The following is a 12,017-nucleotide window of genomic DNA, read 5'->3' as shown; positions in this document are numbered from 1 at the left end:
AAAAATTTACACCAGCAGCAAAGAAGAATACACTTGGTTACTGCCATATTAGCTCCGTGTTTGTCTGGTTGAGATCTGTGCCATCAGGTGGCGGCACCGTGCACGCCGTTCACGTTTGAGCCTCTGCTCATGCAGTAAATGCCCAGTCCACTTGCGCGTACAAATGTGTAGGTACTGGCACCGATTGGATACCGACAGCCCGATGCGCTTCAGCCACTCCGCTTGCATGTTGCCTTGCAGATGGACACAATGTCGCAGTTTGACATGTTGCCGATCGCTAGATTTGCAGCCCACACGTAACAAGGGCGATCCATGGTGCTGCGGGAAAAGAAAGCTCGAGACCAGCACTGACTGCACAGCTTACGTCAACACAGAGAACGTTGTAACACAAGCAGACGGCACTAGCTGTGTGCCGGAAGTGCTAGAGTGTATTGATAAATTGTCATTGTGTATTCTCGTTCAGTTACTTTTTTTTTTTTTATAGAAACAATTTAACTCACATTCCAACTATTACGAACAACATTTGTTCACCATAAAGTTAGAAAAATTATCGATGACGCGACCTAGGTAGCGAATCGGATAGCTTGCCCAAGTGACTTCAATTGGGTTAAATGAGTCAATTGGGAGGCGGACCGTTGAAAACTCAGGGGAGCGGCGCCACTGCAATCAGTGGCAATGCAGATATTTCAAACCTTATAATAAATTACATGCTTTATGCAGATCGCTTAAATGCATCACTTAATGATCAGAAGAACCTACCCAAATTACTCAGTACATTTGTACAAAATCGTCAAAATTGTTTCAGGGTCCCTTTAAGAAGAAGCTTTAGCTCGGCCCCAACTCCGATGCGCCGTATTCAAATACATGTAAAACGCAGAAATGCATTTCTGAGATAACGCCTGGGCCGATTTGAATAAAATCTGCGACAGTTGAGAGAAAAAATTTAATTCTAGTGAGTGTTGAAGCGGAAATTTGATTTATAGCCTGAAGTTTATTCCTAAAATTTCCAAAAATATGTAAGTTTAAAATAGAAGCACACTTTCAAAATCCGCAACTCTGTACCAAGAACAGATATCTCACTTCTGCAAACTGCATCCATCAGAACTTCCAAAGCGAACAAACTGGATATATTAGTTTATATTTTATGTGAATTTGTTACAACATTTATGAAGGTTTTGCAAAAGCGCTACTCACATATTAGTGGTGTATTTGAAAGCCATGTATAATCATAGGTCAGCAGTGTGGGTGAAAGCTCACTCACACTCATCATAATTTTTTCCAGGCCCCGCACTCAGTCACGTTCACCTCCATTCACACTCACAAGCACTCAGTCACGTTCACACTCACCTCCACTCACACTCACTAGTACTCACTAACATTCCCACTCACTTCCACTAGCACTCACTGGGACTCACTCGCACTCACCTCCACTCACACTCACTGGCACTCACACACACTCACCTCCACTCACACTCACTAGCACTCACTCTCGCATTCCCACTCACTTCCACTCACACTTACCTCTACTCACTCGGACACACCTCCACTCAGACTCACTCACACTGACTGGCACTCACCTTCACTCACACTCAATGGCTCTCATTCGCACCCACCTCCACTCACACTCACTGGTACTCACTCGTACTCCCACTCACCTCCACTCACACTCACTAGCACTCTCTCGCATTCCCCCTCACTTCCACTCACACTCACTGGCACTCACTCGCACTCACCTCCACTCACACTCACTAGCACTCACTCTCGCATTCCCACTCACTTCCACTCACACTCACCTCTACTCACTCGGACACACCTCCACTCAGACTCACTCACACTGACTGGCACTCACCTTCACTCACACTCAATGGCTCTCATTCGCACCCACCTCCACTCACACTCACTGGTACTCCCACTCACCTCCACTCACACTCACTAGCACTCTCTCGCATTCCCCCTCACTTCCACTCACACTCACTGGCACTCACTCGCACTCACCTCCACTCACACTCACTAGCACTCACTCTCGCATTCCCACTCACTTCCACTCACACTTACCTCTACTCACTCGGACACACCTCCACTCAGACTCACTCACACTGACTGGCACTCACCTTCACTCACACTCAATGGCTCTCATTCGCACCCACCTCCACTCACACTCACTGGTACTCCCACTCACCTCTACTCCCACTCACTAGCACTCTCTCGCATTCCCCCTCACTTCCACTCACACTCACTGGCACTCACCTCCACTCACACTCGCTGGCACTCACCTCCGCTTACTGGCACTCACTCGTATGCGCACTTACGCCTTCGAAATAAATGCAAGTGAGTGTGAGTGAGTGCACTCGTGAGTGTGCCGACCTATATCGCTCGCAATTCTTGTATATTCATAACAAAGCTTCCAATTTAGCACCTGTTACATCGGTAGTGCGCCAAGGCTGTGCTTTAGGCCCAGTTTTATTTTTATTACACATAAAATATTTGCCTTCCCGATTACATGGAAACATCCATCTATTCGCTGACTATTGTATTTCTTACCACAAAATTAATCACAGTGATGATCACCATATACAAAAATTAGCGTAGCTTGCACTGGAGGCGCAATGCTAAAGAGACCCCAGGGGAGCTGATAGGCACCCAGCTAGTCCTGGCTTTTGGGCTAGGCTAAGCACTACCAAGTCATCCCCAGCACTTCCCAAAATTTATTGATTACTGATCACTTATCGATTAGCTATGGATTGGCTATCGATAGACTATCGATGACTGACTAAGCTGTAGTAGTCCCAACCAGCCAGCTGAGCCTGGCTGACTTGGCCAGGCTCAGCTTCGCTAGTTCACAGGGGTATGTGCCATTGCGCTTGGACCCTTTCTGCACTACCGCCAGGATCGGCCCACATTTTTTGTCCGCGATGGACGAACTAACGCCTAAACAGCTCTGCTGTTAAAATTCAGCTTTTGCTTGGTGTCAGGAGTGGCAGATGACTCTAAATGCCCAAAAATCTGTAACTCTAACAGTAAGTAGAAAGAAACAGATATCTGACTTTACTTGCATTATGAATGACTCACTTCTCACTTGTGTATTTCAGCGTAAATATTTAGGTGTTATTTTACCACACACTCTCCGATGGGAAAGCCATGTTAACAAAATAACCTAAAGTGGAAATCAATGTACATGCGAGCACTAAAACGACTCTGAAATCAATGTACATGCTGAGCACTAAAGCAACTCTTCTTTCTAAGAAGGCGCCTTTGTCTTGCACCCACAGATGCAAATCTGCTGGCCTACAAAATGCTTGTTCGACCAGTGCTTGATTATGCCAATATTGTTTGGTTTCCGTACACAAAAGAACTGATTGCAAGAATGGAGGGGGTGCAGAGGAAGGCAATAAGGTTCTTTTTTAATAAATACAAGTTAACGGATTCATTGACTGAATTGATAGAGAGAGCTGGTTTATTAACACTGCAAAATAGGGCAAAACTAGCACGAATAAAGCTTTTGTTTCAATTTATTCATGGTGACATAAACATTGACATATCCATACTAAGCTCTTCAAATCGTTCTAGGTCAACATGCCACAAGCACTCACGAACACCTAAAGAATACACCTTTAACTGAAATTGCCTTCAATGTTCATATTACCTTAAAACAAATAGAGACCGGAATGAACTTAGTCCGCCCGTTACTAACACTTTGTCGTTAAATAACTTCTTCATAACTTGGAGCCGCCGCCAACTTGAACAGCGTTCGCTCGGAGCTTGCCTCTCGTTGATCATCGAGGAGGGAACGGCAGGCAGACAAGACGGCGTCAAACAAACTGGTTTAATACATCGCTACGGGCGAGCGAACATGGAGAAACAGAGCAATGTTGTGCAGCAAGTACAAAAGTTAGAAGCTGAGTTCTTATCTATAGCGCAGCGCGCTTTCCCTTTATATCCCATCCGGGGTTCTGTCTTCACAGCACTGAGCCTGGAACAAACAATGTCAATGCGTCTTTACGCTTTTAAGGACGCATTGGCATTATTGATGTACTCGCGCGTGGTGCGCCGTGCATTCTTGGTGTATTTGAATTTAAAAAAAGAAAAAGAAAAGCTATTGCACTGCATAGCGCACGCGCATAAGAGAAACGTGCCGAGTACACGCAAAGAAAATTTTATAAACCCCATGCGCGTGAAATGGGAGGGCGGGGAGGGGGGAAGCATGTAGCGAGCTGACCAAGTCGGTATGATAATAAACACATACAGAAAAAAATAAAAGGAGCTGCTATAGAGAGGTGCCGCGCGGCTGCTGTGCCTGTTGCCATGACGACGTAAACAAACATGTGCACCGCCATTTTCATAAAGTATCGCCCGCCTGTAAGGCCGTAACTTAAGGGCGCCTTGGTGCTAGCGTCAAAAAGAGTGGCTGCATTAACTCGACCAATGGGAGCCATGCGGAGAGGTCTGAAATACGAGACACGGTCTGGTCCAATCAGGAACGCAGGCGCAAGATCGAACCATAAATGGGCACAACCGTCTCATGCGCGCACCTGCAAGCTCCCGGCGCCAACCTGTCGCGTCGGCAGACGGGGAGAAGGAGTGAGCGTCCGAAGGAAGAGTAGGCACCGTTGGTACACGCGCAGCTCGCGTGACTTCCAACAGTCATGTCTCGCCGACTCGTAGCGCCTCCCTAAAGCCGAGGAGCCTGTGAGGCCGTCTGCAAAGGTCTTCGCGTGCTGATTTTGAATGTCTGCGCTTTGCGCTCGCGCTATCGGTTGCCACACAAGCTAAGCGTAACAAATGAATGTACATGCTGAGCAGTTTCTGTGAACAATTTTTTTTAAAACATGTATCAGGATTTTGGTTCAATAATCTGATCGCATCATCGCGCATCCTGTCATTGTATTTATCGTGATTTCCATTTTCTTTACTGATAACAAGCTTATTGCTACTAATAATTTAATGTATTCTGCCAGTGTTTGAGTGCTTTCCATGTATAAATTACTTGATTGTGCTTCTTTTGTAATTATATGTATGCCCTTCCTGCAACGATCTCGACATCGGCAATATTCATTAAAAAAAAATAAAGGCTACGCGACTTCCGTTTGCCTGCTTGAGAACCTTTAACCCGCACTCTTTTCGCTGCAGGAAAGGAAACATTTGTCCACCCTTGGCCCGCCTAACAAGGAGAAGGATTCTGCGGATGAGCCATTCGCACAATAAATTCCGCCGACATGACAAAACTATAAACTACAGCAATGTAGTACGCGCAAGTTTGGCAGGGCTGGAGAAAGCGACCTGGCTTCAAAACACTTCCAACTGGCAGCAGACAGCCAGCACAACGCGACAAAAAAAAAAAACTTAGATATTCTGCTGAAATGCCCTAAAATCACTTGCTTCACGCAAGTCAACAGCACACTCTCATTGTTTCTAAAGTATTACTAAATATAAAATATAATCAAGGCCAAAATCATGAGAGACCTCAGCCGGTATTTTGTAGCAATGCCTTTCCAATGCCAATGCCTTTTCGCGCTTGATCAGTGGTCAGAGCGACGATCCGCTCACATTATCAATGGGATCCGCCAGCCGTGAGCGGTGGACGATAAGACTAGCATAGCATAAAGCATCGCCACAAAATACCGGCCCTGAAAGGTTCTTGGAAACCACCGAGTGGACGTATGCAACTTAGCCACAGTGAAAACCCATGCACAAACCGCAGAACTTATTATTTAATGTCTCAACTCGTGTAACTCTGGAAGAGGCACCACGCCTCCCGAGCAAGCGCCGAAACTGGGAGAGCGAGTGTCAAGTGACGAGAGGAAGCGAGGAGTTTAGGATGAGGAGATATGTCTCTGTGCTTAGTTTTTTTCAGCCCTGAAGAAACTAGTGAATTGGAACATTTTGCAGATTTTATTCCCCTTTGCTACCAAACCAGTTTTGGGGTGGAAATATCACAAACGTGGTGAACAGCCCAGAATACCTGTAACCCTATAATTCACACCAGTAAACACATTAAATTGAGCATAATAAAATCCGCTGGCTATTGTGTTTGTGCTATCTTTTGAGACTATTCTTAAGGTTCTGCCAAGCGCCATTACATTTGAAAAGTAGCTCGAGGACACGGGTTCGATCCCCGGCTGTGGTGGCCGCATTTCGATGGGAACCGAATGCCAGAACCCCAAGTGCTCAAAGTTCATCCGGAGTCCGCCACTGCGGCGTGCCCCTTAACCATTTGTAGTTTTGGCAAGTAAGACCCTGAAAAATATTATATTTGAGAAGTTCGCTGAATCATGTGTAATTCATGCACCATAAATGCCAAATTAGAAAATACTTTTAAATGCCATTTTTTACATCACTCCGGTGAATAAAGGTATACGGACGTGATTTCCAATTCTCCTTAAAAAGCATTCCATTATTTGATTACCTGAGCTTTCTAATTTATTGAGCAGTGCAAAAACTAATTCAATGAGAAAAAAATTTTTTAAATATAACTGCACCACCAAGCGATGCTGCCCTTAGTCGGTTACGAGTTCTTTTACAGCGCAATTAGGCATGTTCGACAAAAATGTCGAAGAAGAAGGTGACAGTACTGTTTCCGCGGGTTTACTGCCGACAAAGGTGCTCATCCGAAGTACGTCTGTTCCCGACAAGCACAACTGCAGTTAGGCGTTATGGCTCCGCTTGCACTGCAAAATAACTCGCGACTAAATGCCAGGCATTCCAGGAACAAAAAGCATTTATCTTGCCTTCAACTTCCGGAAAGATTGAATAACAGCTTTTGGGGCATATGCGAATACTATGTTGCGTCACAACAGCCTTGCAGTCTCCGTCGAAGATACATTAGTGTGCTCGAGTCATTGGCGCCATGATGCCGCTTTCTTACACCCCGCGCGGCGGAGACCACCGTTTCAGTCGCTAAACGGGCGGTGAACAGACCAAGCACTGCTGTTCCGGGCTTCCAGCGAATGTTTCCTAGAGGCCAGAGGTGTTTGTCTGTGACCGCCCGCGCCTCTCGCATTGGAACTGCGATTCGCTGTGTTTTGACAAGTTCGAAATCTCACCGCATCTGCCATTGACTCTGCTTTTGAAATGGAGCACTCCAAGACTTCCAAGGGTTAATGTTGGGGGTGTCTCGGAATGGCGGTCTCTATGAAGGGTATACAAGGTTCTTTATTTTAATACGCGACTCCACCTCAGCCCCCTTTAAAAATGCAGCCCATTTCCCCCAAGCAGCTTCTCTCGTCGGCTGGACTGCCAGAGGTAGAATATCCCTCGCTTCGATGACGTTGTCTCGGCCCCTAGGCGATGTGACCTGGCCGCAGCTTCCCAGAAGCGTGTCCTCGGGGTGGGAGCCACAGGCAGTTGGAATGTGAGCGGCATGGTTCCACGCAAACACCTCGCTTCTAGTAAAAATTCATAGAAAGAGCCATGCGTGATCTGTTCATCATTTCAACGACAGAGGCTGTTGTCTCAGGGCACGGAGTTTTGGAAAACATCATAATAGCGCCCGTAGCTGCAGGTCACCGTTGTATGAACATGTCATGTAGCACCCTCCTATGCGCCTGTGTGTGTGTATGTCTGCACATGTGCGTGAATATATGTGCATACAAAGTAGTGCAAAACTTTTGGGATGGCTCGGGAGTTGAACCCTCCCCTACGACCTTATTGAGTGGTTTCTATCTTGCTGTGCACAATCTGCTAGCGCAATAAGTCATCACCGCGAGTGAGCTTGTACACACAGTGTGCTTCCATTTTTCCGCAAGCAAGATGAACCGATATCACTGCTGCTTATCGTTCAAGCATTCACAACATTCCCATTCACTTCCACTCACAAGCACTCACTCAAGTTCACACTCACCTACACTCACTCAGGTTCACACTTCACCTGCATTCAAACTCACTCACGTTCACACTCACCTCCACTTACAAGCACTCACCACGTTCACACTAACCTCCACTCACACTCACAGCACTCAGTCATGTTCAAACCCACCTGCACTCACACTCACAGGCACTCACTCACGTTCACACTCACTGTCACTCACTGGCATCCACTCGCACTCACCTCCACTCACTGGCACTCACTCGCACATACCTGCACTCACACTCACTGGCACTCACATTTGCACTCACCTGCACTCACACAGTTCACTGGCACTCACACAGTTCACTGGCACTCACACAGTTCACTGGCACTCACACTCACTGGCACTCGCACTCACCTCCACTCACACTCACTAGCCCTCACTCGCACTCCTCTGCACTCACACTCACTGGCACTCACCTCCACTCACACTCACTGGCACTCACCTCCACTCACTCGCACTCGCACACACACTCGCACTCACCTCCACTCACACTCACTGGCACTCACTCGCATTCACACTCACCTCCACTCACACTCACCTCCACTCACTTGCACTCACCTGCACTCACACTCACCTCCACTCACTCACTCGCACTCCTCTGCACTCACACTCACTGGCACTCACCTCCACTCACACTCACTGGCACTCACCTCCACTCACTCGCACTCGCACACACACTCGCACTCACCTGCACTCACACTCACTGGCACTCACTCGCATTCACACTCACCTCCACTCACTTGCACTCACCTGCACTCACACTCACCTCCACTCACTCACTCGCACTCCTCTGCACTCACACTCACTGGCACTCACCTCCACTCACACTCACTGGCACTCACCTCCACTCACTCGCACTCGCACACACACTCGCACTCACCTGCACTCACACTCACTGGCACTCACTCGCATTCACACTCACCTCCACTCACACTCACCTCCACTCACTTGCACTCACCTGCACTCACACTCACCTCCACTCACTCACTCGCACTCCTCTGCACTCACACTCACTGGCACTCACCTCCACTCACACTCACTGGCACTCACCTCCACTCACTCGCACTCGCACACACACTCGCACTCACCTGCACTCACACTCACTGGCACTCACTCGCATTCACACTCACCTCCACTCACACTCACCTCCACTCACTTGCACTCACACTCACCTCCACTCACTCACTCGCACTCCTCTGCACTCACACTCACTGGCACTCACCTCCACTCACACTCACTGGCACTCACCTCCACTCACTCGCACTCGCACACACACTCGCACTCACCTGCACTCACACTCACTGGCACTCACTCGCATTCACACTCACCTCCACTCACACTCACCTCCACTCACTTGCACTCACCTGCACTCACACTCACCTCCACTCACTCACTCGCACTCGCACTCCCCTGCACTCACACTCACTGGCACTCACTCGCACTCACCTCCACTCACACTCACAGGCACACACTCACACTCGTGCTCGCACTCACCTTCACTCACACTCACTCGTGCTCGCACTCACCTCCACTCAAACTCACTGGCACTCATGCCTTTGAAATGAGTGCGAGTGAGTGTAAGTGAGTGCACACATGAGTGAGTGTGCCGACCTATGTGTATAATATATAAAATTTGTCCACCTTGCATGTGCTATTAGATGCAATTTACAGAATTGCGATATCATTTTTGATTGCCGAGTTAGAGTTGATAGTTTCGTTTTTTGAAAACTTGCAATTCTCAGCAATTTTTATCACAAAAGTGATGGCCTAAATCAAATATTCGCTACCAACATTCATTAGATTTTAACTTAGTTTAATAGCAACAAGCCTCATCAGTGGTTGCAGAGAAAAACGATTTCTCCTTTACCATGTATTTGATAAGAGCCCCCAAGATAAAGCATCCTCTTAAGGTGAAAGAAGGAAGTGAAAAGGTTGGTCTTTTCCTAAACATTAATAAGAATAAAATTATGATAACAGGTGACAAACAGTCGATTCAGATTAACAACTAAATAACAGGTTTTGTAGTCCACCATGTTTTTGTAGGATCCAGAAAGATGGCACCTCTACTTAAGAAATTCAGTGAAGAATACTGCTAGGAAAGAGAGCAATGAGTGGACTTTCAAAGACTATGAAACACTGAAATATTAGCCTTGAGGTCTGGTTAATGCTCTAGTTTTTCCTGTGGTGATGTACCGGTCCGAATCGTGGACCTTACGGAAATATGAAAGGAACTTGATACGAACCAATCTCTCAAGTGAGATTAAACTCAAATCTTCCTTCGAAGCAATGGTCCTGAAACTATGAATTTCTAATTTTGGTCATGTCATGTGGGCTGTCGGTTCAATGGAATGTAAATTAATGCTACCTAAAGTGGAAGGCACAGATAAGCGCCTTAGTGAACTTAGATTGTGCGTTAAGCAGATTTAACTGGCTTTGATATATTCATGGTGTCACCAGGAGTCTACAGCGACTCGATGATACGTAATGGGGGAGAAATAAGGGTATGTCGATTCTCACCAGGCGATGGATGCCCAGTGACCTGTTGAAAAAAGGGTTAGCCCCCTTGTACGAAGGAACACAAGACCTGCTCAACAGGCTCACTCTCTGATACAATAAATTGAATGATTGCAGCGCGCTACTGTGGGGTAAGACGCTCACACAGATGACACTGGACAAGTGTAAATTAACAACTGTTCATTTCACACACTCAATGAGTATATACAGGGTGTTGCACGTAACTTATGCCAAAATTTAAAAAATATGCGAGCGCCACACAGCTAGACAGAACCAAGATAATGCTGTTGGCCATCGCTTAAAGCGAGTCAGACATTTTTTTGTATTTTGCCTAATCACATAATTAATTATTAATTAATTAGCTGCACCTTTCACTTGCTTTTGTGGGCTTTATTTAATGCTTTGAAAAAACGTTTATGTAGCACGTATTGAGCAACAGAAAGATGGATCGGGAATTTTTCATGATGGCCTACAATTTTCTGATTTACAATTTTGCTCCGATTCTCATATTCGAGAAGTTCATTAATTAATAATAACTAATTATCTAATTAGGCAAAATACAATAAATAGTCCGACTTGCTCCAAGCAAAGCTAAACAACATTACCTGTTCTGCCCAGCTACGTGGCACTCACACATTTTTTAATTTTGGCACAAGTTACATCGGACACGCTGTATATGCGCTGGTATCGGCAAGTCAATACATGGCATGTGTAAAAAATTACAAGGCATTCACACATGAGCATCGACAGGAGAGGATCCATTCCATGTCTCTACGCACGTGCATGTTATTGATACCTTCTGTCATCTTTTTCCCAGAATAAACATGACCCCATCCTCAGTGAGTAGAATTGATGGCAAACTGATGCACATGTCATAACCAATCTGCCCCATTGTGAAGGCTTCAATAATTTCCCTTTCTCTTGTGTCGTTTGATCGTGAAAATGATGCTTGTGCACTAATTTGCATTCGTACCTGCTACAACGTGCAGCTATGTTTCCGGGATGGCTGATTTGTTTACCCACTGGGTTTATGCCCTCATGCACAGCCCTCCAATCTGCTCTAAATATAGTAGCCACTGGTCCAGTCAGTGCTCCTTGGTCACTCCCGGGCACCTTGGTCAGATGCCAACCATAAGTGCACCGCAGAAAGAAAGGAGCACTACGGGCAGGGCACTGCCATCCGTGCTGCTGAGAGGAAATTATGTTTTGAGGGGGAATGGGCAAAGCAAACACCATGCTCTTCTTTATACCTTCAGTCGTATTAGGTCCTTTTCAAAACTTTCTTTTACAATAACGTAAAACCCCGTCATAACGAAGTCAAAGGGGGATACTTTATTATATATCCATTATTGCCCTTCACTGCAATATATGCCCAATGGGGTGCACAACTTCAAACATGCACAGAAGAAGACAGCCTTGCGTCCTGCAGAACTGCTACACGGCCACGCATGTGAAGAACCTTAAACAAAAGAGCGAAATAATATTTGGCACGCTTAACAAACAACTTCTTAGCACCTGACGTGTCTGCCCTTCATGCCTAGCTGCACCAGCCTGCGCAACACCGTAGTGAGACAGCGAAGTGCATAATGAGCTGCTACTTATGTGCAGTGGCAAGAAAGACCAGTGTTGCTCAACGGCATGGTCAACATTTGGACG

At 46.4% G+C, this 12,017-nt stretch overlaps 1 protein-coding gene across 2 annotated transcripts in view; it reads right to left on the bottom strand.

The window, feature by feature from the left end:
* Window positions 1–12,017, bottom strand: part of LOC119437556 (cysteine/serine-rich nuclear protein 3-like) — a 134,673-nt gene that overhangs the window by 44,843 nt on the left and 77,813 nt on the right. The window lies entirely within an intron of this gene.

Source organism: Dermacentor silvarum, chromosome 1 (genome assembly GCF_013339745.2).
Source record: "Dermacentor silvarum isolate Dsil-2018 chromosome 1, BIME_Dsil_1.4, whole genome shotgun sequence".
NCBI classification, from domain to species: domain Eukaryota; kingdom Metazoa; phylum Arthropoda; class Arachnida; order Ixodida; family Ixodidae; genus Dermacentor; species Dermacentor silvarum.
Note: the sequence above shows the minus strand (reverse complement) of the source record. Positions and strands in the feature narration are given on the sequence as shown.